This window comes from Callithrix jacchus, chromosome 7, assembly GCF_049354715.1.
Source record: "Callithrix jacchus isolate 240 chromosome 7, calJac240_pri, whole genome shotgun sequence".
NCBI classification, from domain to species: domain Eukaryota; kingdom Metazoa; phylum Chordata; class Mammalia; order Primates; family Cebidae; genus Callithrix; species Callithrix jacchus.
Genome location: NC_133508.1, coordinates 13835933 through 13861010, shown reverse-complemented (window position 1 = coordinate 13861010; position 25078 = coordinate 13835933). Strand labels below are relative to the sequence as shown.

The following is a 25078-nucleotide window of genomic DNA, read 5'->3' as shown; positions in this document are numbered from 1 at the left end:
GAAAAGGGGCAAAGAAGGCGCAGGGTGCTGGGTGTGCAAAACACCAGTGTGACAAGTTCTCATGACGTGGCACATGCTTATTGCTATGAACCAACTGCATTGTCACTCGCAGAGCCCCGTCTCCCATGCACCACTGAGGCTTCTGAACACATTGGCTCAACACGTAGAACACTGAGATGGATCAACAGGCAGACCCAATGCAAATTTCTCTGGCAAAGTCAAAGAAGTTGGAAGGTCTGATGCAACGGTTCTCAAGCTGGGGTGATTCTGCCCGCAGGGGACATGTGGCAATGTTTGGGGACTGGGGATGCTACTGGGATCTAGTGGGTGGAAGCCAGGGGTGCTGCTCAGCAGCCTGCAATACACAAGACATCCTCTGCAGCAAGGAATTCTCCAGCCCCACATGTCAACCAGGCTGAGAATCCCCGGCCTAAAGGGATTTGAGAACCATTTCAGAGAGATAAAAGTGTGACCCAAGGTGTCCCCTCATTCTCCCGCTTCCTGGAACTTGATGATAGACGCTTAGTACTGTGCCTGACACAGCAGGCATTCAATAACTGTTGACGGAATTGATTAAAATCAGCAAAATGGGCCGGACACGGTGGCTCACACCTAGCACTTTGGGAGGCTGAGGGGGGTGGATCACTTGAGGTTAGGAGTTTGAGACCAGCCTGGCCAACATGGCGAAACCCTGTCTCTACTAAAAATGCAAAAATTAGCCAGGCATCGTGGAGCATGCCTGTCATGTCAACTAAGTGGGAGGCTGAGGCCGGAGAATTGCTTGAACCCGGGAGGTGGAGGTTGAAACGAGCTGAGACTGTGCCACTGCACTCCAGCCTGGGTGAGACAGAGACTTCATCTCTAAATAAACAAACAAATAAATAAAGCAAAATGCCATCCCATTCTTCTCCCCACAAAGATCCAAGTATAATCTGATTGTGGCATCGACTTCCCTGAATTTGTATATTTAACTTTTGAAAATGCAGCATACTACATCACATGGTGACATGACCTTGTGTATGTAAAAGCTAGATTTTCCCAAAATCATTTCAGCCTCGAATTGCGCCAATCACTTCTAGCCAAAAGTTAAAGTTTCACAGAATCACTGCATCCATCTACAGAGTATTTGTTCAACTGTTTGTTGAATATTTGGGGCATTTTTCTATTACTTATTTTAAAAGTGGAAAATGAAAAATGCACCTGAAGCAGCTGGTGATAAGAAATGAAGATCTCACAGCAGTCACGAATTTGAGAAGAGACAAATATGGAACTGATCCGAGAGAACAGAAGTGACCGACTGGATGTTCCCTGGTCGCTAGGTAGACCAGGGTTGAGATTTAGTTATAAAAGAATGAAAAGCAAAAAGCTACAGGCACGGGGAAATACAACATCAAGAACTGGGATGACTCATGTGTAGCAGCTGAAAACATGGATCTCATGGAGGTAGAGGGTGGAAGATAGAAACCATAGGCTGGAAGGGTGTGGGAGGCAGCTGAGGGGGGTTCGCACATGGATACAAACACAGATAGAAGGAATAGTTCTAATGTTCCATAGCAGAGGAGGGGTACTTTGGTTAACAACCGCATTGTATATTCCAAAATAGCTAGAATACAGGACCTGAGGCGTTCCCAATATAGAAAAGAAAAATATTTGAAGTAATGATACTTCGACTATCCTGACTTGATCATTACACTTTCTATACAGGTAACAAAATGTCACATATACCCCATAAATAGGTACAAGCATTATGTATCAATAAAAAACGGTAACTAAAAGACCAGGGATAATTAGACATCATGGTGTGTGTGTATTTTTATGTTCATTCATTCATTCATTCATTCATTCATTCATTCATTCTTTTTGACATGGAGCCTTGCTCTGTTGCCCAGGCTGGATCAGCTCACTGCAACCACTGCCTCCTGGGTGCAAGCGATTCTCCTGTGTCAGCCTCCCGAGTAGCTGGGATTACAGGTGCCCTCCATCATGCCCAGCTAATTTTTTGTATTTTTAGTAGAGACAGGGTTTCACCATGTTGGCCAGGCTGGTCTCAAACTCCTGACCTCGTGATCCACCCACCTCAGCCTCCCAAAGTGCTGGGATTACAGGCGTGAGCCACTGCACCTGGCCTTAATGCACCTTTTTTTTTTTTTTTTATAACTATAAGTCTTTATTTTCCATACAAGGTGCCATTACAGGTAACCATCAGAGAACACACTGCTATTTTCAAATATACAGAACTGAACAAAAGCATTTTAGCATGATGCCTTACTGTACACAGAAAACTGGTGAACATCTTCAGATGCTAAGACTAGGAAATAAAATGGGTTAATGCTATTTGTTGATAGTTTATGAATCACTCAGCAGTGTTAATATAGGCCATCTTTACCTGAAAGCAGAATTACAATCACTCATTCTGGCAGCACTGGGCAATTCTAAAATGCAGTTCTAGTGAAAGGTAACAAGGAACAGATGCCATGTCTGCTTCTGAAGGGAGTGACTGATTTGGAACCAGGCTCTGCAGATTTTAAGAAATGATACAGCCCTTTTAACAGCTTAATATTATATACTTTTATATAAAGTATATTTATATAAAAATATAAATATACTTTTATATAAAGTATATTTATATAAAAATATAAATATACTTTTAAACCTCTCTGGGCTGGGGTCATGTAAGTGTATTGCTCCATTTTGCAGAGCAGTGCATATTTTGTGGACTATGCTGTGTATGAAGGTAGGCAGTTGTCCAGATTCATATTCTTAACATATAACATGCCTACAGCGGTGGGGGCTGACAGCGGGGTTGGTCAGCAGGGGGACCATAGGTAAGAGACTTAGAGAAGCCCACTGCCTCCCCAGTCAGCAGCGCCTCTGGAGGACCAATGGGGAAGGAGAGTCCTGGCAACTCACCAGGACCACGGTCTGTGACAGGGACGTCCTTACAGTGCAGATGAGGGTTCCTGACCATCTATCACAGCCTGATGGCACCAGCTATCAACATAACCCCATTCCCTCCTCCTGCTCTGATCCCATCCAGCCAAGTGATCTTCTGATTGTAGTTTGCCTTTTTAAGTATTTTTGCCTAAATGGGAAAGACGATGCTACTTAGCAAACATGAGCCCACTGGATAATTATACATTTCACTATGAATGAATAATACTGGCATTCTGTCTCTGCCGAGGGATTTTGTGCCGACTAAAAGATCCACACTTGGTGTGTTGACAAACCAGCTGAGGTCTAGACGTTGGGCTGCGGGGCCTCCATCTGGGTAAATGCCACTCGTCGGGGGCCCTGCTTACATGCCCACCTGCCTGCCCTTCCCCACGTCTGACCACATCCTAACGAACATCTGTAACTGAAGGGAGGACACGTAGAGGAGCCCCAACCCTTCTTTCAGATTTCTACAAACACTGATCAAAGTCTACATTCCCTCCCGTTTCTTTTAGGTTTTTGTTTTAACCAATAAGCTGCCAGTGCACAAGTGGGTACCGTGCCAACACAGAAACCATTCCAGCCTCAAATGTCATTGCTGGGAGAAGCCAGTTAGCAAGAGGCACCCCTGGAATTGGTGGGAGCAAAGTTAACCTAATGCCACACTTCACCCACCTCAGGGTAAAATACAATTCATGGGAACCCCGAAGCCAAAACAAGACTTAGATAAACCAAAGGCACTGTCCACACATCACACGTCGCCTATCCTCTGACTCTTAAAAGAGGCTCCACTTAACAGAAGCTCTAAGGGGATCTGAAATAGGTACTATGTCTCCAGGAATGTCGAAAGCATCTTTTCCACGGGGAAGTAGTTTTTTTAAATGCTCATGCCTTCCTCCTTTCACGGAGGGTGGGTTCTGAGGCTCTCCCACGTGTGGAACTGACAATGGCACCTGCTGCTGCTAAGCTCAGTGTCCTCCCCTTCGCTATTTCATTTTTCTTATGAGCACAGGGGTGTGTGTGTAGTGAGGGGGCACAATAGAGTCTAATTCTCTCAGCCTGATCATCGTACAGCTGCAACTTCCCCTCCGTTATGTACCCCCAAATTCACATGTTGAAACCCTAACCCCAGTGTGATGGTATTAGGAGGTGAAACCTTTGGGAGATGACCAGGTTAGATGATGTCAAACGAGTGGGGCCCCCACGATGTGGTTAGCGTCCCTATGAGAAGAGATGCCAGAGCCCTCTTTTTGACTACAACATGAGGACACAGCGAGAAGGAGGCTGTCTGCAAACCATACACAGAGCCCTCACCAGGAACTGAATCTGCCACCACCTTGCTCTTGGACTTCCAGCCTCCATAACTGTGAGAAACACATATTTGCATTGAAGCTGCCCAGTCTCCAGCGTTCTGCTGCAGCAGCTCCAGCTGCACCCTTCTTCACCCTGTGCATCCCTCCACGGCACTGCTACAGGCTGGCTTGGAACTACAGTTATGTGTGCGCCTCACAGATATGTATCCTGACATTCCTGAACCTGCAACACTGACCCCTGCAGTGTGAGGCTTCCAAAAACATCAGTTCCTATTGTCCCTGGAGAGCTTCAGCTGAAAACAGTGGAGCTTCCCTTAGGGCGGGCCTTGAGCTTCTTGGTGAAGTTCTTAAAAGCATCTTCCACATCTGCTGTGTCCCTTGTACCTGATAAAATGCAGGAATCAGCTGGTAAACCTACTCCGTCCCTCAAAAGCATTGATAAACAAAGCTAACAGGGGAAGAGGTGATACATCTGTTGATCACATTTTCCACTGAAAAACTTACAAGAAACCTGATCTGCTGGTAGGGCACACAGAGAATCTAAAATCACATCCAAGAAAAACATTTTGCCTTTATGGGAGGTAAGTATCTAAATAGAAATATATGGAGAGAATTTTATTTTGGACCAAGTTATTTTTCACAGCATATTGAAAAACAAACGTCTGATCATCATTGCTGTAATGCTCCCTTCATTCTAGACCAGCACTGTTGTTTCTGTAAAAACATGTAGACGGAGTTGATATTTAGATCTGCCAGAAAGGACAGAGACCAAAGTGGTGTGCAGACCCTGGCTCAGGGCCACAGCGTCCTTCCCTGCCTCATATAACAGGGAATGCAACGGCATCCGCCTCCTCTTGTGAGAGTACAGAATACTTTGCCTGGCACTACTGTCTTTGAAAAGACTGGCCCGCAGTACCAAGAAGCACCAAGTGCCCTGGAAGATGGTTTTAGCATCTCCATACTCTGACAAAGAAAAATATAAACATAAAAACGTCAAACATTCTGAAACTCCAAAAGGCAGCAATGAAGGGAGTATGTGAGAGCTCTTCCAACGTCACATTCTCATGCATATTTATCTACAAGCAAGCCTGCTGAGTTCTTTACTGTCTATCAGTAAAGAGGGACTGCATCTCCTTTGCCTTTAAATGCCGGCCCTGCAAAGCAAGGTTTGCGTTTCTTGCTCTGTGTTTTCCCCCTCCGCCTGCAGGTGGCGCCCCTGTTCCAGTCCGCTATGGCCACCGCTGAAAATGGCTAGGCTAGATCTTGTACTCCTTAGAAACGAGTTCTTGCCACATCACCTTATGCGATGAAAAGAGTCGGTTTTCTGTTTTGCTTTTAGCCAGAAACCAACTGTTCCTGGAATCACAGGGCCAGAAGACTTGATTAAGCTGAAATTAATACCAAGAAACAGAAGGGGAGAAAAAGAGGACAGACTTCCATAACTGGGAGCTCTATCCAGCAACAGACTTATGTGGGGGCTGGATTTTGACTGCGGGATGAAACAGACAAGCAATATATTCAAAAGCTTAATCCACCCAACAAAGATCCATGTTACAGTCTGAACGAGTTGATGAACACTCCAATAGTGACTGATCGAATGTCATACGCAACAGAGATATGGATGACTTTTTATACCTGGTGTACACTCAGGGGTACGTGTCGCTGATGGAGTCGTGCTCAGCCCGGATGCCTCTGTTTATATACTAGAGGTATTGCTGTGTGAGTAGTTATTTGTTCTTAGTGGAATACAGTGTAGTTCTTTACACACACCCCCCACAACCCGCCCCGCTTGCCTGGGTCCTGACTCCTAAAGCTGCCTTGTCACTGGGAAAAGCTGGATCGCATTCTGGGCAGCAGCAGGTGGCTTAATCCAAGGCTTGCTGGTGGCAAATTACCCCAGACCCCATCCCACGAAGTGCAGAACCCGAGCCCAAAAGAAGTCTGAGCATCCACCTGGTCTCTCCAGTCACTGTCAAGAGGGCTAACAACATTAACATACAAAATACTGTATCAAAGGCATCTGTTTGCTTCTCTGTCTCTGCCACTAATCTGTGGACTCTTTATTTTTCATATTCATATTTTCCATAGGTCATGTAGTTTCTAGCATATAATAGATGCTCAATAAACACGTATGGAATGAATGACAGGGCACAGCCAAATTACTGAAAGTTATCAAGAGATTGTCTGGAAATATTCTGGTGACAGCAGCATAACACTGTTATAACGTAAATCAATGTCATTCCATCTGGATCCAGATACACACTTTGCGTTCTAAGTGCGGAAACTAAAGATGAAATTAAGTGTCTTCGAAGTTGATAGTCGCAAATGGTAACTGTTCACTTTCTTTTGAAATATGATCTTATACATTGCTTTAAACATTTATATAGTCTCTCATTTAATCCTTATAACAATCTGTGCAGTAAATACTATTACGATCACCTTTTAAAGAGAGGAAACTGAGGCACAGAAAAGTTAAGAAGTTTGCTCAAAGTCACACAGTAACTTGAAGAGTCAGGATGCAAACCTATTCGGTCTGACTCCAGGGCTGGGGAAATGAAAACAAAAAACTGCGGCATAGACTCTCCTCCTTCAATTCCCTTCCTACTGGCTTTGTATCAAAGAGAGTCTCTCCTTAGACATTTCCCAATTGCTAAACATGCCTACAATCCACCAGCTACCACAAAATTAAAAAGTTAAACAAAGTAACAAAACTCGGCAGAAATACTTTGAAACTGATCAAATCATAAATCTAAATGATTTCCTGAGGCATTAAGTAAACAGATACTTTCATGGATGTTGCTACAGAGAGGAAACGGAATTGTTCCATAGTCCCACAGCTATGGAAGACATCGGGTGACAGATTAAAACACAGAGACCCTCCTCTCTACCTCTGTGTACCTAGAGCACTGAGTTTCCTTTTCCTGTGAAAAAGCTTCTTGCTGTTTCTGAGTTTTCAGACTCATAGGTTTGGGCTGTCTCGATACTAGATATTTTTACTCCCCAAAGATTTCAGAATGCATTTGGTTCCTTGTATCTGTCAAATTTTCATTTTCCCTCCTTAGACTCCGCATTGCAAAGTCCTTTCCATTTGTGCGTTTGTTTCAACAATGGCAAAGAGGTGGGGACAGCTGGTGCCTTCTGCAGCCACTGTCTCCCTTTACCAAGAAGAAAAAAAAATCTTCCAACCACTGCCTTAGCACTCGTCACATTTTCTCAGCCAAGAATTTTCTCAGCTACAGTGTATTCCATCTTTACAAGCCCACAAGGCCTTTGTTTTTTTCTAACTTTCCATTTACATAATTGTGGAGGCTGGAAGCTCCATCGGCTTTCCCAGAACCTCCACAAAGAGGTTCTCACCCGCCCCCTACCCAGGTGACTCATCCAGGGGGAAGGTCTAACAAGGAAGAAAGACGTCTGAGGCTTGGACCTGGGCGGCCACCTTCTGCCAAAAGATCTGTGCCCACTACGCTCATGCCACAGTGCAGGCCCCAGAGCAAGGACGCCTGCTCCCTTGCCTGAGACTCTAACTTGGATGCTGTTAAGAGATGCAACTCCGGGCTGGGTGCTGTGGCTCATGCCTGTAATCCCAACACTTTAGGAGGCTGAAGTGGGCAGATCATCTGAGGTCAGATGTTTGAGACCGGCTTGGCCAACATGGCAAAACTTTGTCTCTACTAAAAATGCAAAAATTAGACAGACATGGTGACGTGCACCTGTAATCCCACAGCTACTCGGGAGGCTGAGGCAGGAGAATCACTTGAACCTGGGAGGCAGAGGTTGTAGTGTGCTGAGATCGGACCACTGCACTCCAGCCTGGGTGACAGAGCAAGACTCTATCTCCAAAAAAAAAAAAAAAAAGAAGAAGAAAAAGGAAAAGAGGTACAACTCCTCCCACCTTTTCTCCCAGCTCCCAGTTTCCAGCCCAAGGTGAGGCAAGCTGCCAGCAACCATCTCCTCAGTCCTTCACCTCCTCCTAGCTTCAATCCTCTGAGGTGCCTTCTGGCTTTCAGATCTTTTGATGACACGAAGACCTCCAGATCCGGATTTGAATCCTGGTTCAGTTCAAATCTCCAGGGCATCCTCTCCCACACCACACACTGTGTTAGGCGCTGCTGATGACACAATTCATCTCGGTCCTCAAAGCTCTTACCCTTCCACCCTCTAAGCTGCCGTTCCCACTGGGTCTTATTCTGTTGTTAGTTATGCCTCGTACACAGGAGTAATAAGGATTAGATGACTTGACACACCCAGCTATTCGATTCCACACTGTGAAACATGTTCACTTCCACTGTTTCTTCTGATTCTTACAATATGTGAGCAGGGCAAGGCACGCACTGACCTATCTTCCAGAGGTGGAAACCTCAGCTCAGAAGCTACAGAACTGGCTCAAGGGACCACAGCTGGCAAAAGGTAAAGATTCCTTCACTCCTAAAGTTCCTTATTATTTTCTTTCTTTCTTGAGATGGAGTCTCCCTCTGTTGCCAGGTTGGAGTATAGTGATAAGATCTTGGCTCACGGCAACCTCCACTGCTCAGGTTCAAGCAATTCTCCTGCTTCAGCCTCCCGAGTAGCTGAGATTATACTACTCAGGGACACATACGTGGAACGGCTGGGGGATCCACGGAGGCCCTGGCTGGAAATGACTGTACCGTTTGTACAGCACTAAAATGCACTGTGTTGTAGAAACATATTCTGGCCTTTAGAGAGCGGAGGTTAAACAAAAGACAGTGGGGGCCGGAGCCACAAAGTCATTCTTAGTCAAAGTTTAGCACAGGATTCTACTTAGGGTTAGAGGGGTGGGGAGGAAAACCCATTTGTGGAGTATCTCCTCTGGCCTGCACTCTGTGCTAAGCATATTTAAATCCTCAGAAATCCTCCCAGCAGAAGGCCTTGAAGGAAGCATGTGTATGGCTAATTTTGCAGCTATGAATGCAGGCGCTGAGAGGGTCTTGCCCGAGGTAATGAATGGCAATGGCAGGTGCGCAAGGCCCCCTGGTGTTTTTGCTATGCCACGCTTCCACCAAACATGTACTTGTCCTTATCATACTGGAAGAATCCAAGAGAGATTAGAGACAAGAAGCTAACATGCTGAATACATTGGCCTCTGCCCTCTATGTTCTGGAATCCCCGGAGCTGGGCAAGGCTTCCCGTCCCCATCTCTATCTTCTGACTGCTCGCCCTGCGTCTGCCCTGTAACAAGCTCCAGCAGACACTCGCTCTCCTTCCTCCACAGGCCCGGCCACCTGCCTTGCTGCTGATGTTTTATTCGACCCTCCTCCTCTCCTCTCCCTTGTAATAAACACTTTAAATTCTTGTTGGGAAGAGGATATGAGATGCCAACTTGGATTAGTAAGTGAGAACTCAAAATCAAAATGACACAGATCAAATTTTACCCCAGTCGATACAAACAGAACAACAAAAACTTAACATATTTAAAACAAAAAAGCATGATTACACTTCTGATAGGCTAAACTTACAGTGAAACCTTAACTAGCCAGGCCTCCACTAATTGGTACTCTGAATAACTGGAATTACTTTTTTCTGAATTCTATTAAGCGAAAGAAGAAATTGACAGCTGAAGTACACCCACGGCTGACTGGACGGAGCAAATTCCAGGCTATGTCCCGAAGCTGGGCTCTGTCGCCCACCCCTTCTGTAACCTTGTCTTTCTCCAGCTGGGAAACTCTTTTATGTGCTTGTTAAGTTTTATTTTAAATATCTTTGCGATGGGAAATGTCTTCCCAAACCGCACAGTTTGTCCCAATTTCCTTTAAAATCCCGGATACGTTCATACTTATCTCCCTCTATTCCAGCGTGCCCCACTCTGAATGGCCATTATGCTGATATATCTGTTTTTTGTGCGTGTCACAAGAGTATAGCACAAAACCAGTGCTTAAAGATTGCCTGTTTCAAATAATAATTGAGGTAATAAAGGGAAAACAGAGATCTTTTCTACATTCTTTTTTTTTTTTGAGACAGGGTCTCGCTCTGTTGCCCAGGGTGGAGGCAGAGGCACAATCTTTGCTTCCTATAACCTCTGCCTCCCAGCCTCAAGCTTTCCTCCCAACTCAGCCACGCAAGTATCTGGGACTACAGGCGCACACCACCATACTCACCTAAGGGTTTAAAATTTTTTTTTGTAGAGACGAGGTCTCACTATATTGCCCAAGCTGGTCTTGAACTCTTGAGCGCAAGCGATCTTCCTGCCTTGGGTTCCCAAAGTGCTGGGATTGCAGGTGAGAGCCACCACACCCAGCCCTTTCTATATTCTGTCTCCATCTACGCTGCTGTGCTTTGGTGCTGAATTTCAGAAGGATGATACAGCAGCCCCCTTAGCCTCAGTTTCAGCTACCTGCCATCAAGTGTGGTCTGAAAATATTAAATGGAAAATTCCACATAGAAACAATCAATATGTTTTCAATTGTGAGCCATTCCAAGTAACTATGAAACCTTGTGGCATCCCACTCCACCTCTCCCAGGACATGAATAATCCCTTTGTCCAGCCCATCCATCCACATGCTGTCTACACTACCTGCCAGTTAGTCACTTAGAAGCCATCTCAGTTATCAGATTAAAAAGCCCTAGTGTACATCAGAGGGGCACAGTGTCTCATGCCTGTAATCCCAGCACTATGGGAAGCTGAGGTGTGTGGATCACAAGGTTAGGAGATCAAGACCATCCTAGCTAACACAGCGAAACCCTGTCTCTACTAAAAATACAAAAAAATTAGCTGGGCATGGTGGCATGTGCCTGTAGTGCCAGCTACTCAGGAGGCTGAGGCAGGAGAATTGCTTGAACCCGGGAGGTGGAGGTTGCAGTGAGCCAAGATGACGCCACTGCTCTGCAGCCTGGGCGACAGAGTGAGACTCAGTCTCAAAACAAAACAAAAAAAATCCTTAATGTGTATCTACTACCTGCCATTTCTACATCCACTGGGGTCTTGGAACACATGCCCCTCAGATAATGGAGGACTACTGCACTGCAATTATCTAAATGGATAAAGATTAAATGAATTATCAATTCAGTAGAACTGAGTGCTAAATAAGGATGCTAAGTTATAATACATCCCATAAAGGTGTTCACGTACTGCCTGGCATCAGGAAACAGTGGTTAATAGTGAGCATCACTTTTAGTTAATATAGCTGTTCGATTAATAAAAGCATTCTTATCCCTAGACCCTCAGCCACTTTAGATATTGCTGCTCTTAGACTAGCATGCATCATCCATCATACTTCGAAGACCCTGACAGAGGGCATGTGGAAGCCCTTGGCAAGAAGCCGAACAAGCGAACTCTGGCCCAAGCCCTTGTCAGGAGCAGTGTCCTTTGCTCCTGTCTGCATTTACCCTGAGCAGTGTCATCCACATGGAGCTACACTCATCATCGAAGACCAAGTTGGTCTCCCTAAACCAGCATATTTTATACAAACATACCTGTTCACGGAGGTGAAGTAAGAGGTGCAGAAAACAAGACTTTATTATCGTTATGATACATGGTACATTATTCTTTTCCTTTTTTGATGGAGTCTTGCTCTGTTGCCCAGGCTAGAGTACAGTGGTGCAATCTCGGCTCATTGCAATCTCTGCCTCCCAGATTCAAGCAATTCTCCTGCCTCAGCCTCCCGAGTAGCTGGGACCACAGGTACTCGCCACCCACACTAGGCTAATTCTTATATTTTTAGTAAAGATGAGGTTTCACCATGTTGGCCAGGCTGGTCTCGAACTCCTGACCTCAGGTGATCCGCCCGGCTTAGCCTCCCAACATGCTGGGATTACAGGCATGAGCCACCGTGCCTGGCCTATTATTTTCTATTATATTCTATTTTCTTTTTGTTTTAAGCCAGTCATAACTCAGCAAATTGATTTCAGTAGGTCAAGACTCACGCATAAAGAAACCTACAGTCTAAAACCCACTAAATAAGCAGTGTGTATGTCAACGAACGTAACTGATCCCTGACCGCTGTGGGGAAGGAATACTACACTATAAGAGAGAGCTTGGTCACTGCCTCTATATTTCCATTCTGCCCAGTGATATTTACCAGGTTTTATTTCATGTTCCTAGAACCAATATTACTGCCAATACCACCACAGCAGGGGAACACTTTAATACAACAAAAACAAATGATATTTAATTTGCGTTATACTCATACAATAAGAAATAGACCTTCCAGGGGAGATGCATTCAATGTTTATTCTCAAACATTTAAAGGAATGACAGAAACCACAATGCCTGCCATTGATCGCAATGCACCACCCCGGGCCCCACTCACAAAGCTTGACACAACCCGTTTTATTCCCAGTTGTCATTTTATAAACTGTCTTTTTTGTTTTATTTTGATTTTTAAGATGGAATCTTGCTCTGTCACCAGGCTGGAATGCAGTGGTGCAATCTCAGCTCACTGCAACCTCCAGCTCCCAGGTTCAAGTGATACTCCTGCCTCAGTCTCCCAAGTACCTGGGACTACAGGTGTGCACCACGACACCCTGCTAACTGTACTTTTAGTAGACATGGGGTTTCATCATGTTGCCCAGGATGGTGTCTATCTATCCACCGACCTCGTGATCTGCCCACCTCAGCCTCCCAAAGTGCTGGGATTGCAGGCATAAGCCACTGCACCCGCCGTCATTTATTAAACTGTCAATCATCCAGAATATGCACGTCTCTTGAGTTTCAGAATGTGAGGAATCATTCTTGGGGTAATCTCTCTTTTTTCCCCCTTTTAAAAAAATATAACACAATAACATCAAACGATCTCTTCTTTTTGAACTTTATCCCCTTAAGAGATGGAAAATATGAGACATGAAAATGGGATCTTCTGGGAGGGCTGCTACAGTGAATAAAGGTCTCCACATGCCCACACGTTTACAGGTCCCTGGCCATTTTCACTCAATGTCTCCTACAAAAACTAACATAATAATGATCATGATTACAATGAAGTCATATTTCTATTCCAGCAATGACGGCGGCCTGCTGACTGCAATTGGCTACATTTATAGGAAATGCTGGTAATAGCCAGGGGTTTTACATAAACAATATTCTACTTTTTAACCTTGCCCTCATTAGACTTCTTCTTAAAATCATACTTAAAAGGCTGGAAAAAAGAGGATGAATATAGCACAGCGGTAGACATACCTGCAGTAAGAGTTAATAAACTCCACTAATTGGGTCTTTTGAATAACTTACCCTTTGCACATTTACACGCCCCACACACACACATTTCAAAAAAGCTGGGAAATTATTCCTACTTTTGGGTGACTTTTGGCTCACCAAGAAGAGTGACTCAATTATCCAACTGTGAATGATTCATCTATAGAATGCATACCTTTGAATACATATGAGAGTTTACTTTGTGACAGCTTTTCATTTCCCCCTTATTGAACTCAAATTTCTCTCTCCTTTTTTTTTTTCCAAGATGGATTCTCGCTCTGTTGCCCAGGCTGGAGTGCAGTGGTGTAATCTCAACTCACTGCAACCTCCACCTCCCAGGTTTAAGAGATTTTCCTGTCTCAGGCTCCCGAGTAGCTGGGACTACAGGCACACACCACCACATCCAGCTAATTTTTCTATTTTTAGTAGAGGCAGGGTTTCACCATATTGGTCAGGCTAGTCTCGAACTTCTGACCTCAGGTGATCCACATGCCTCTGCCTCCCAAAGTGATGGGATTACAGGCACGAACCACCATGCCTGGCCCACTCAAAGTTGTCTTTAGAAGTATCTGGGTGCCATATGAAAGGTGCTGCTGCTCTCTGACAGAGCTGTTAACTATGCCTCATTTCCAGGCCTGTGCAATGGCAGTGTCTATTGCTAACATATTAGCAGTTGACCAAACTCACCAGGAGCCAAGATAGCTGCGGGACTGGACTTCCACGCCCTGTGGCTCTGGTGGCTTCTGTTCTGAGCCTTGCAAGTTGGACCCATTCACAGTACTCAGTGAAATGGCAAATCCAGTCAACCAATCTTTCACCCGACTCGATTCTGTGGTTGAGTGTGTAGGTCCAATAGGAATCGCACCCACGTTGTGTTAAATTCTGGAGAGACTGAGATTATGGGTATTGACTAAAATTGCTCATTATACAAATAATTGACAAATGACAGATTTATTTTTAAAATGGTTAAACTTCAGAAAAATCTCAGGTGTATTTTGACAACTAGTTAGCTATCTCCTTAACAGTGACCAGCTACTGCTTGGATGGAACCAAAAAAGAAAAATAAGATACACTGTTTTGGAAACAACTCTGACCTACTGTAATGTAACACTGGGCATGCCTTTTACAGACTAAGCCTCAGTTTCTCTGTAATGGGGATTGTATGATTATAAAATCCCCACTGGCCCCAGTTACTGGCATTACAATCTGAAAGGAACAGCGCTCTCTGGCAAGAATCTCAGATAATGAGCAGTCCTGATGACATTCAGCCCCTATGAAGCACACTGTGGAATCTTCACAAAATGCTGAAATGGGACCACGTGCCCCTCTCATCCCCAGTGCCATGCATCTTCTTTACCTCTCTCTCCCCAGCTCACAGATGGCCCAGACTTAAATACCAGCTCTGCTGCTCATGGCCACGAGGCTGGAAGCAACTTATGTCCTCTGTGCACATGGTTCTCCCTCTTACAAAACTGGGATCGTCATAACTGAACCTACCTCGTATCGGGGATTTAAGAGATGAAATGAGATACACACATAACATGCTAGGCGCAGGTGTGGCCCACATTGCCTTCATGGGAAAAGTGAGCCACTATTATTTCCAAGAACTTGCATTTCTCCATCATTGTTTGTTCAACTTGCATTTATCGAGTGTCTTTGTTGCAAGAGGCACAGATGGAGCCTGTCTTCAAGTAGCTCCCATGAGTGTCAGAAACAGATCCCACGCCCTGTACTGCATTTGCCTGAAACTTAAAAGGCTTCTAAGCCTTCGAGGTGTGGCATATTTAATAGGGGCTTAGCTTGAATATGAGAATGATTTGACAGATGTGTTTCCAACAACCTCACGTCCACAATGTTGACCTCAGAGCTTAGGACAGATTTCGCTTCCTTGGCACCAAGAGCAGCGCCCTCCACTGTCTTCTGTTGTGTGCCAGGGACAACCAGCTGTCCCTGCACGATTCCTGCTCCCCTATCATGGAACAGAATGCTGCTTCCACAAAGTGGGTTCCCAGCCTGGGCATACATTTCCAGCACCCCCACCCCCTGCCCTGTGTGTCCAATGGGGAGCCACACAAATGAGCTCTGGCCAAGGAATGTGGGGAGAAGTGACATACAGTGCTTCCAGGGTCCCTAAACCTCCCCCCGCCACCTGATACACTCATTTCCTTTTCCCTTCTGCTGGCTGGATATCTACACCTATGTGCAGAACATGGCAGGATCTCGCCCGCCTGGGTCTTTGAATGCATGGCTGGAGAAGAACCCTTGGCCAACAGCCAAGCTTCCAATAGTACATGGATGAGAAATACGCTTCTGTTGCATGCAGCTCCTACGATCTGGAATGTCTCCATTCTCAGAGAAAGAAGCATAGATTTCCTTTCTAGGAGTAAGTAAGCCTGGAGAATGCTCAAACTGCCTTAACTCATGGCCGCCTCCTAAAAAGAATACTGGGAAATGATGTGAAGGCCATCGGAAGACATGTAAACAATTTGAAATGGGAAGCCCGGTAATCATCACAGACATGTCACTGAAGCAGCCACACGGTCTTCAACAAAACTGAAGTGAAAGGGAGGAGGCCGTGCAGCCTCGGCCAGAGAGGGCTGGGACAGACCTAGCCCAGACTGGAAGAAGTATCAGGCCCGTTCAGGGCTGTACTTAAAGCAGGGAAATGATGACACGCATCTGTAATTATTAAAATCTTTGGAATCTGTGCAGGTGATTTTGGTGTGCTTTTTGTTGGTTTTCTGCAAATCACTTCAGTTTATAAATTCCACAAAAAAGCCATTGGAAGTAAAAACCCTTTAGATGCTAAAGAATAATCAGGCCGGGCGCGGTGGCTCATGCCTGTGATCCCAGCACTTTGGGAGGCCGAGGCGGGTGGATCACGAGGTCAAGAGATCGAGACCATCCTGGTCAACATGGTGAAACCCCGTCTCTACTAAAAATACAAAAAATTAGCTGGGCACGGTGGCGCGTGCCTGTAATCCCAGCTACTCAGGAGGCTGAGGCAGGAGAATTGCCTGAACCCAGGAGGCGGAGGTTGCAGTGAGCCGAGATCATGCCATTGCACTCCAGCCTGGGTAACAAGAGTGAAACTCCGCCTCAAAAAAAAAAAACATAATAAGAAGAAGAATCTATGAGATCTCAGCTACTTGGGAGACTGAGACAGGAGAACCGCTTGAACCTGGGAGGCAGAGGTTGAGTTGAGACCATGCCATTGCACTCCAGCTTGGTGACAAGAGTGAAACTCCGTCTCAAAACACAAAATAATCTATGAGCAACTTCAAAGTGGAAATATGCACCTTTAAAGAACAGTAAACTTTCAATCACACGTAATAACAGCTTGCATCCAGCCCCTTCTCACCATTTCACTCCTTTAGACCCTGACCTTCAAACTGGAAAGGAGAAAATGTTATGCTTTATTCATATGTGGAGGAAGATATTTAGGAAAGAAAATGAGAATGCAAGTACGGTCAGTCCTCATTATTCACAGATTCCATATTTACAAATTTACTTGCTGGCTGAAATTTCTTTGAAACTTAGAAATTAATATTTGCGGCAATTCTGTGGTCGTTCTTGGATATGGGAGCAGAGGGGAGAAGATTTGAGTTAGTGAACATGAGGTCAAACAAGATGACACCCTGCCTTCCCGCTTCAGCTTTCCTACTGTCAACAAGTGTCCGTTCTCTGGGCTATTTAGCACCATGCCTTTCACATTTGTGTGCTTTCTGTTTGAGACTGTGTTTGAAACAGGGCCCAGGCACACTGCTATAGAGCTATCCAGTGCTCCCAAGCTTAGAAAGGCTGTGGGATATGGTTGGTTGTGTCCCCACCCAAATCTCATCTTGAATTTAGTTCCCTTTAATTCCTAAATGTCGTGGGAGGGACCCAGTGGGAGGTAATTGAATCACGAGGGTGGTTACCCTCATGCTGCTGTTCTGTTGATATTGAGTTCTCACAAGATCTGATGGTTTTTATAAGGAGCTTCTCCCTCTTTGGCTCAGCACTTCTCCTTCCTGCTACCATGTGAAGAAGAACATGTTTGCTTCCCCCTTCACCATGATTGTAAGCTTCCTGAGGCCTCCCCAGCCCTGTGGAATTGGGAGTCAATTAAACCTCTTTCCTTTATAAATCACCCAATCTCTGGTAGGTCTTCATAAGCAGCATGAGAATGGACTAATATACACTGCCTTATGGAGAAAATGTGTGCGTTACGTAAGCTTTGTTCAGATGTGAATTACATAGTGCTGCTGGCTGTGAATTCAATGCTAAATGAATCAAAAACATATGAAGGGACTTCAAAAAGTACGTGGAGAGTGAGTATTATGGAAAAACTATGCATGAATTTCAATTTTTTTTCACCAAAATAAATGCGGACTAACTTGTTACAGCATGTTTAGACAGGATCTAGCTTGAGGCAGTAAGACGGAAAAGACGTCAGTTTGAGAAGAACTCCTATCGGAGCAATGTGAATTCTGCGAAAACTGAAGCTTGGGAGGCCGAGGCGGGTGGATCATGAGGTCAGGAGTTCAAGATCAGCCTGACCAACATGGTGAAACCCCATCTCTACTAAAAATACAAAAATTAGCTTGGCATGGTAGTTCATGTGTGTAATCCCAGCTACTAGGAGGCTGAGGCAGGAGAATTGCTTGAACCCAGGGGGCGGAGACTGCAGTGAGCTGAGATCATGCCATTGCACTCCAGCCTGGGCAATAGAGCAAGACTCTGTCTAAAAAAAAAAAAAAAATTGAAGCAAGAACAAACTGCAAATTTATGGTGACGCTTGGGTGGAAGAATGGCGAACTCACTGATGCCTTCTGAAAAGTTTATGTGGACAAGCTCCAAAGAAACAGCAGTTTCCAAATGAATGCCTTGTTTTAAGAAGAAAAGAGATGATGCTGAAGATGAAGTCCACAGCGGCAGACCATCCACCTCCATTTGCAAGGAAAAAAATTATCTTGTTTGTGCCCTAACTCTAGAGGACTGACGATGAACAGCAGAAACGATAACCAGCACCACAGATGTCTCAGTTCAGCTTACACAGTTCCGACTGAAAAATTGAAGCCGCACAAACTTTCCACTCGGTGGGTGCCAAAACCTCGGAGCTCAGCCCCGCTTCAGAAAAGAGTAGAAATTTCAGTGGAAATTTTCAACAAGTGGGATGAAGGTCCCGAAGCAGTTCTTTGAAGAATTGTAAAAGGAAACAATACGTGGCTTTCCCAGTACAATGCTGAGGAAAGAGGACAGTCAGAGCAACGGCTACCCAGAGGTGGAAGGGGTCCAGGCACAGCAAAAGCAGACAGGTCAACAGCCAAAGTCATGGTCACAAGGTGTTGGGACACTCAAGGCATTTTGCTTGCTGACTTTCTGGAAGGCCAAACAATACCATCTGCTTATTATCAAAGTGTTTTTGAGAAAGTTAACCAAAGCTTTAGCAGAAAAATGCCTGAGACGGCCTCACCAGAGCACCCTTCGTCAGCAAAAGGAGGCTGATGCTCATTCCTCTCTTCAGACAAGGGCAAGGGCAACCTGGGGAGAATTTCAGTAGGAAACCATTAGGCATCCACCTTACAGCTCTGATTTGGCTCCTTCTGATTTTTTTCTTTTACTTCCTAATCTTAAAAAAGGCTTTAAAGGGCATCATTTTTCTTCAGCTACTAATGTGAAGAAAGACGGCACTGACGTCGTTACATTCCCAGTCCCTCAGTTCTTTAGGGATCAGCTAAGTGTTGCTATCAGCACCTACAAGTCTCTTGAACTTGATGGGACTGATGCTGAGAAATAAAATTTATAGTTATATTTTACCTTTGAATTCCATTTTCCCATGAACTTTCTTCTCATATCCTAAATGAGGTGTCTTTAAACAGACACACACATAAAACAGGTTATGTACTGACATATATAAAACAAGGTTATAAAAAATGTGGCATCAGAGGCTCGAAGGGACCTAACCCTGTATTTTCCCTGGAAGCAATTCACTTATCCAGCATACGTGGTAACTTTCAATCTCTTAAAAGTCCAGAGGATGAGGCTATTTTTCAATTTCATGAACAACTATTACGCATCAAATAACATGAGTTTATGCATCAAATAATACCATGTTAAACTCCTGCACAAGTATTATGTTTCTGTAGTTTAGACACACTTAAAAACTGTATTAAGCCTGACAACAGAGTCGTATTTATAAGGTCACTACTTTTAGAAAACTTGGCCCAACCAGTATCACTGTTTCAGTAAATGGCAGCCATTCCAAGGCCACACAACTTTCCTGTCAAACCAGCAATTCTTGCCAAGTCAACGGAATGGACTTTGTAGGATTTCGTAGGCAACTGCTGAAAACGACAAGAGTTGTTTCCTGCGGAAGGCCGCCCTCCACTGCCCGCAAAGCCTACTGACCCTTCGCACCCCTTGGCTGTGAAATGGACACAGCCTCTACTCCAGACCCTCAGCAATGCCTGGCTAAAATCCAGACTAGAGGCAGAGGTTCGGGAACCTAGGTGGAAATGCAGGAAGAGTGCCTGTGTCAAGGGTCTTCCACTTGTCCTTGATTTTAAAAAAACATCTTTGCATTTGGCTGGGTGCAGTGGCTCATACCTGTAATCCCAGCAATTTAGGAGGCCAAGGTGGGCAGATCACCTGAGGTCAGGAGTTCAAGACCAACCTGGCCAACATGGTGAAACCCTGTCTCTACTAAAAACACATAAATTAGCCAGGAGTAATGGTGGGCGCCTGTAATCCCAGCTACTCCAGATGCTGAGGCAGGACAATCGTTTGAAAGGGGGAGGCGGAGGTTGTAGTGAGCCAAGATCGCACCACTGCACTCCAGCCTGGGTGACGAAGTGAGACTCCATTGCAAAAAAAAGAAAAAAAAATTTGCATTCTCAAAATACTTAGCAAAGCTGCTGCTGAAGTTGAACCTAGTCTCCTATACTCAACCTCCATTGCTTTACATTTAGCAATGAAGTAACAAGCCAGGAGTTAAAAGTAGAGAAACATTTTCTGGTCTCTCGAGAATCTGGAGACAAATTCTAGTCTGTTTCCAGCTCTGGTTCTTGGACACAAGAAAGGCTGAATCATTGTGAGAGATTTTAGGACTATGTAATTCAAATTTGACTCCATATTTTCCTCTAAATTCTGGGTGAATCTGTTTGTTACAAATACGCCCTGCTTTCACCCATACCTTCCACTGACTGCCCTGAAGGCGGGCTATTTTTTAAATCCAATTCTTACTGAATTTAGTGTCATTTTTTCTTCTCAGTTCAGTGAGAAGTCATACAAGTGTGACAGCAAGCACTGCTTAGCTGGGAACTCCCTGACTCACTGTGAAAGGGTCCAGGCAGGGGCCGGGCATGGTGGCTCACGCCTGTAATCCCAGCACTTTGGGAGGCCGAGGTGGGTGGATCACGAGGTCAAGTGATCGAGACCATCCTGGTCAACATGGTGAAACCCCGTCTCTACTAAAAATACAAAAAATTAGCTGGGCATGGTGGCGCGTGCCTGTAATCCCAGCTACTCAGGAGGCTGAGGCAGGAGAATTGCCTGAACCCAGGAGGTGGAGGTTGCAGTGAGCTGACATCGCGCCATTGCATTCCAGCCTGGGTAACAAGAGTGAAACTCCATCTCAAAAAAGAAAAGAAAGGGTCCAGGCAGATAAACACCCTAGAATATTAAAGAAGACTGCCCCAAGACGGAGAAGTTTCTAAGCATGAACTGTGTGTATTTATAGAAAATTGACACATCTTCATAAGCTATTTTCTTCGAAGGTCCCAAATTCCTATGAAAGCAAGAATTTGAAATTTATTACTAGAACTACTTGTTCTATTGAGTAGAAAATTCTGAGGCTTCCAAATACAATGAAGAAGAACATCAAGAAGTACAAGCCGAGTTCTGACAGTAATGGCAGCTATGAGAGAATGATATTTTCATCTATTAACACAATTCCTGTTGAACATGAATACGAAGATACAACTGACAGAGATGGCTATTTGTGAAAGCATTCCGAGTCTTGGGATAATTTTTTTTGTTTTGAGACGAAGTCTCGATCTGTCACCGAGGCTGGAGTGCAGTGGCATGATCTCAGCTCGCTGCAACCTCCGCCTCCTGGGTTCAAACGATTCTTCTGCCTCAGCCTCCTGAGTAGCTGGGACTACAGGCATGCACCACCATACCCGGCTAATTTCTGTATTTTTAATAGAGATGGGGTTTCACCATGTTGGCCAGGCTGGTCTCTAACTTCCGACCTTGTGATCTACCCGCCTTGCCTCTCAAAGTGCTGGGATTACAGGCAGGAGCCACTGCACCTGGTCATTTTCTTTTTCTTTTTTGTTTTTTGAGATGCAGTTTTGCTCTGTCACCCAGGCTGGAGTGCAGTGGCACCATCTCGGCTCATTGCAACCTCCACCTCCCGGGTTCAAGCGGTTCTCCTGCCTCAGCCTCCCAGGTAGCTGGAATTACAAGTGCCTGCCACCATGCCTGGCTAATCTTTATAGTTTTAGTAGAGACGGGGTTTCACCATGTTGGCCAGGCTAATCTCAAACTCCTGACCTCAAGTGATCCTCCCACCTTGGCCTCCCAAAGTGCTGGGATTACATGCGTGAGCCACCATGCCCAGCCAATTGGGATAATTTTAAAATAGTGATTTTTAAGTTTTTTTTTCACCCCAGGACAATTATTGAAAAATCTGGTAAATGCTCAGGCTCATATGTCTACTTATGAGCCAAAAGTCTAGCAAGATTTCCAAAGAGGTAAAATAATATTCCTTTTTTGTTTTTTTGAGATGGAGTTTCACTCTTGTTGCCCAAGCTGGAGTGCAGTGGTGTGATCTCAGCTCACTGCAACCTCTGCCTCCCAGGTTCAAGAGATTCTCTTGCCTCAGCCTTCCGAGTAGCTGGAATTGCAGGCACCCGCCACGATGCCAGGCTAATGTTTTACATTTTTAGTAGAGACAGGATTTCACTATGTTGGTCAGGCTGGTCTCGAACTCCTGACTTTGCGAGCTACCTGCCTCGGCCCCTCTCAAAGTGCTGGGATTACAGGCGTAAGCTACCATGCCCAGCCAATATTTCTTTTTTTTTAACTGATTACATTCTGCATGGATTGCATCATAGAACCACTAAATATAAAAGCTGGGTGGGACTTCCACACCTCAATCAAGGGTAACAAAACATGGTCATTAGTAACAAAAAGGAGACAGCCCAAAGGACCCCTCAGGGGGTCTGTGAGCACTTTTTCATGGCACTGCATCCCAAGGTGACTACAGCACCACACCCTTTTCCCTGATGTGAAATAGTAACTTTTACTTAAAATATGTAACCATGTCAGGCCTTATTTCATCACCATGCGCTTGTTCTAATGGGTGGCCACAGGGCCAGGGAGGAGAAGGGAGGAAGCCAAGCTGGGGGTGGCCAGTGCTGATGCTCAAGGACCTGGACTGTGAAGGGCAGGCGTCGAGGACAGAGGCTGCAAAGGTGAGACAGTGGCTCTTTGGGAAGTCACAGTGTGAAGCCCACATTGGAGGGGTGGGGACTTAGTTCCCTCCCTACGTAAAGGTCACCTCTTCAGAGAAGCCTTCATTCTGATCAGCAATCCTACAAGAAACTCCAAGTCATTCTCTGTCTGTCCTACCATCCCATGTGCTTTAATGTGATATTTTCCTGTTAATGTATCATGTCCTGCTTTATCATCTGTACTACAATATAAGCTCCTATATTAGGGTTCTCCGGACTCCAGAAAACAGAACCAACAGAATCGATCTATCCCCTATCGATCGATGGATCAATGGAGAGATTTAAGGAATTGATCCAATGAATCGAGAGATTTCTTTTAAGGAACTGGCTCACACAGTTGTAAGGGCTGTTAAGTCCAAGCCTCTAGGATAAGCCAACAGGCTGGAAATGTCATAGTTTTGTATATGAAACCAACGGAGCAGGCCAGGTAGGCTGGAAACTCAGGCAGTTTCTTTTTTAGAGGGGACAGGGTCTCACCCTCTGGTCACTGCCTGGACTGCAGTGGTGTGATTATAGCTTACTGCAGCCTCGACACCTGTGCTCAGGTGATCCTCCCTCCTCAGCCTCCTGAGGTATGCATCACCAGGTCCACCTAGGTCTTTCTGGTATTTTTTTGTAGAGATGGGGTTTCGCGATGTTGCCCAGGCTGGAGGCCAAATTCCATCTTCCTTGGGAAAACCTCAGTCTTTGTTTGTTTGTTTGTTTGGAGATGGAGTCTTGCTCTCTTGCCCAGGCTGGAGTACAGTGGTGCAATCTCATCTCACTGCAACCTCTGCCTACTGCATTCAAGCAATTCTCTTGCCTCAGCCTCCGAAGTAGCTTAGACTACAGGTGCATGCCACCATGCCCTGCTAATTTTTTCTATTTTTAGTAGAGACAGGGTTTCTCCATGTTGGCCAGGCTGGTCTTGAACTCCTGACCTCAAGTGACCTGCCCACTTCGGCCTCCCAAAGTGCTAAGATTATAGGTGTGGGCCACCACACCTGGCCAGTCTTTGCTCTTAAGGCCTTCAACTGATGGGATTAGGCCTACCACATTATAGAGGGTGATCTGCTTTACTCAAAGTCCACTGATTGAAATGTTAACCCCGGCAATATCCAGCCTAGTGTTTGACCCAACAAGTGGGTACCATACCTCAGCCATGTTTTCACATAAAATTTGTCATCACAGGCCGGGCACAGTAGTTCATGGCTGTAATCCCAGCACCTTGGGAGGCCAAGGCGGGCAGATCACGAGGTCAGGAGTTCGAGATCAGACTGGCCAATATGGTGAAACCCCGCCTCTACTAAAAATGCAAAAATTAGCCAGGCATGGTGGCACTCAGGAGACTGAGGCAGGAGAATTGCTTGAATCTGGGAGGTGGAGGTTGCAGTGAGCTGAGATCGAGCCACTGCACTCCAGCCTGGCAACAGTGTGAGACTGTCTCAAAAAAAAAAAAAAAATTGCCATCACAGCTCCTTCAAGCAGGACCTCAGCCTGTCGTATTCACTGCTAATTCCTTTATTTACAATAGTAGAAGATGCTCAATCTCTGTGTGGTCACAGATGAGTGAATTTCTTCCCTGGGAATTGCTTATGTCCTTTGACTCTCCTGCTTAGCAGCTTACACTTTCCTTCCGGATTTGTAAAGAGCGCTTTAATTAAAAAGTAACACTTTGGGCCGGGCGCGGTGGCTCAAGCCTGTAATCCCAGCACTTTGGGAGGCTGAGGCGGGTGGATCATGAGGTCAAGAGATCGAGACCATCCTGGTCAACATGATGAAACCCCGTCTCTACTAAAAAGACAAAAAATAAGCTGGGCACGGTGGCACGTGCCTATAATCCCAGCTACTCAGGAGGCTGAGGCAGGAGAATTGCCTGAACCCAGGAGGCGGAGGTTGCGGTGAGCCGAGATCGCGCCATTGCACTCCAGCCTGGGTAACAAGAGTGAAACTCCGTCTCAAAAAAAAAAAAGTAACACTTTGTCAGTTAAATGTTTTTCCAACATATTTCTTGTTTCCCTTTATTTTAAAACTGCTTTTAGCTACGGAGAAATTTCTTCTTTTCTTTCTATGAAATTAAGGTTATCAATATTATTGTTTATGGCTTCTGAGTTTATGTCATGCTTAGAAAGGTTTGTTGCAACTCCATATAATAAACAATGTTATGACATTTCATGCTTTATCATTTTATAGTTAAATCTTAGGTA

The 25078-nt window shown here is 45.1% G+C and overlaps 1 protein-coding gene and 1 long non-coding RNA gene across 6 annotated transcripts in view; both read right to left on the bottom strand.

Annotated features, from left to right (window-relative positions):
• The window catches only part of CAMK1D (calcium/calmodulin dependent protein kinase ID), a 456826-nt gene that overhangs the window by 102892 nt on the left and 328856 nt on the right, over positions 1-25078 (bottom strand). The gene's annotated exons all lie outside the window — the stretch shown is intronic.
• Positions 2138-25078, bottom strand: part of LOC128932540 (uncharacterized) — a 41081-nt gene continuing 18140 nt past the window's right edge. The window contains exon 2 of the long non-coding RNA XR_013519521.1: positions 2138-25078. This exon is cut by the window's right edge and continues 14503 nt beyond it. This is a non-coding gene — a long non-coding RNA (uncharacterized LOC128932540).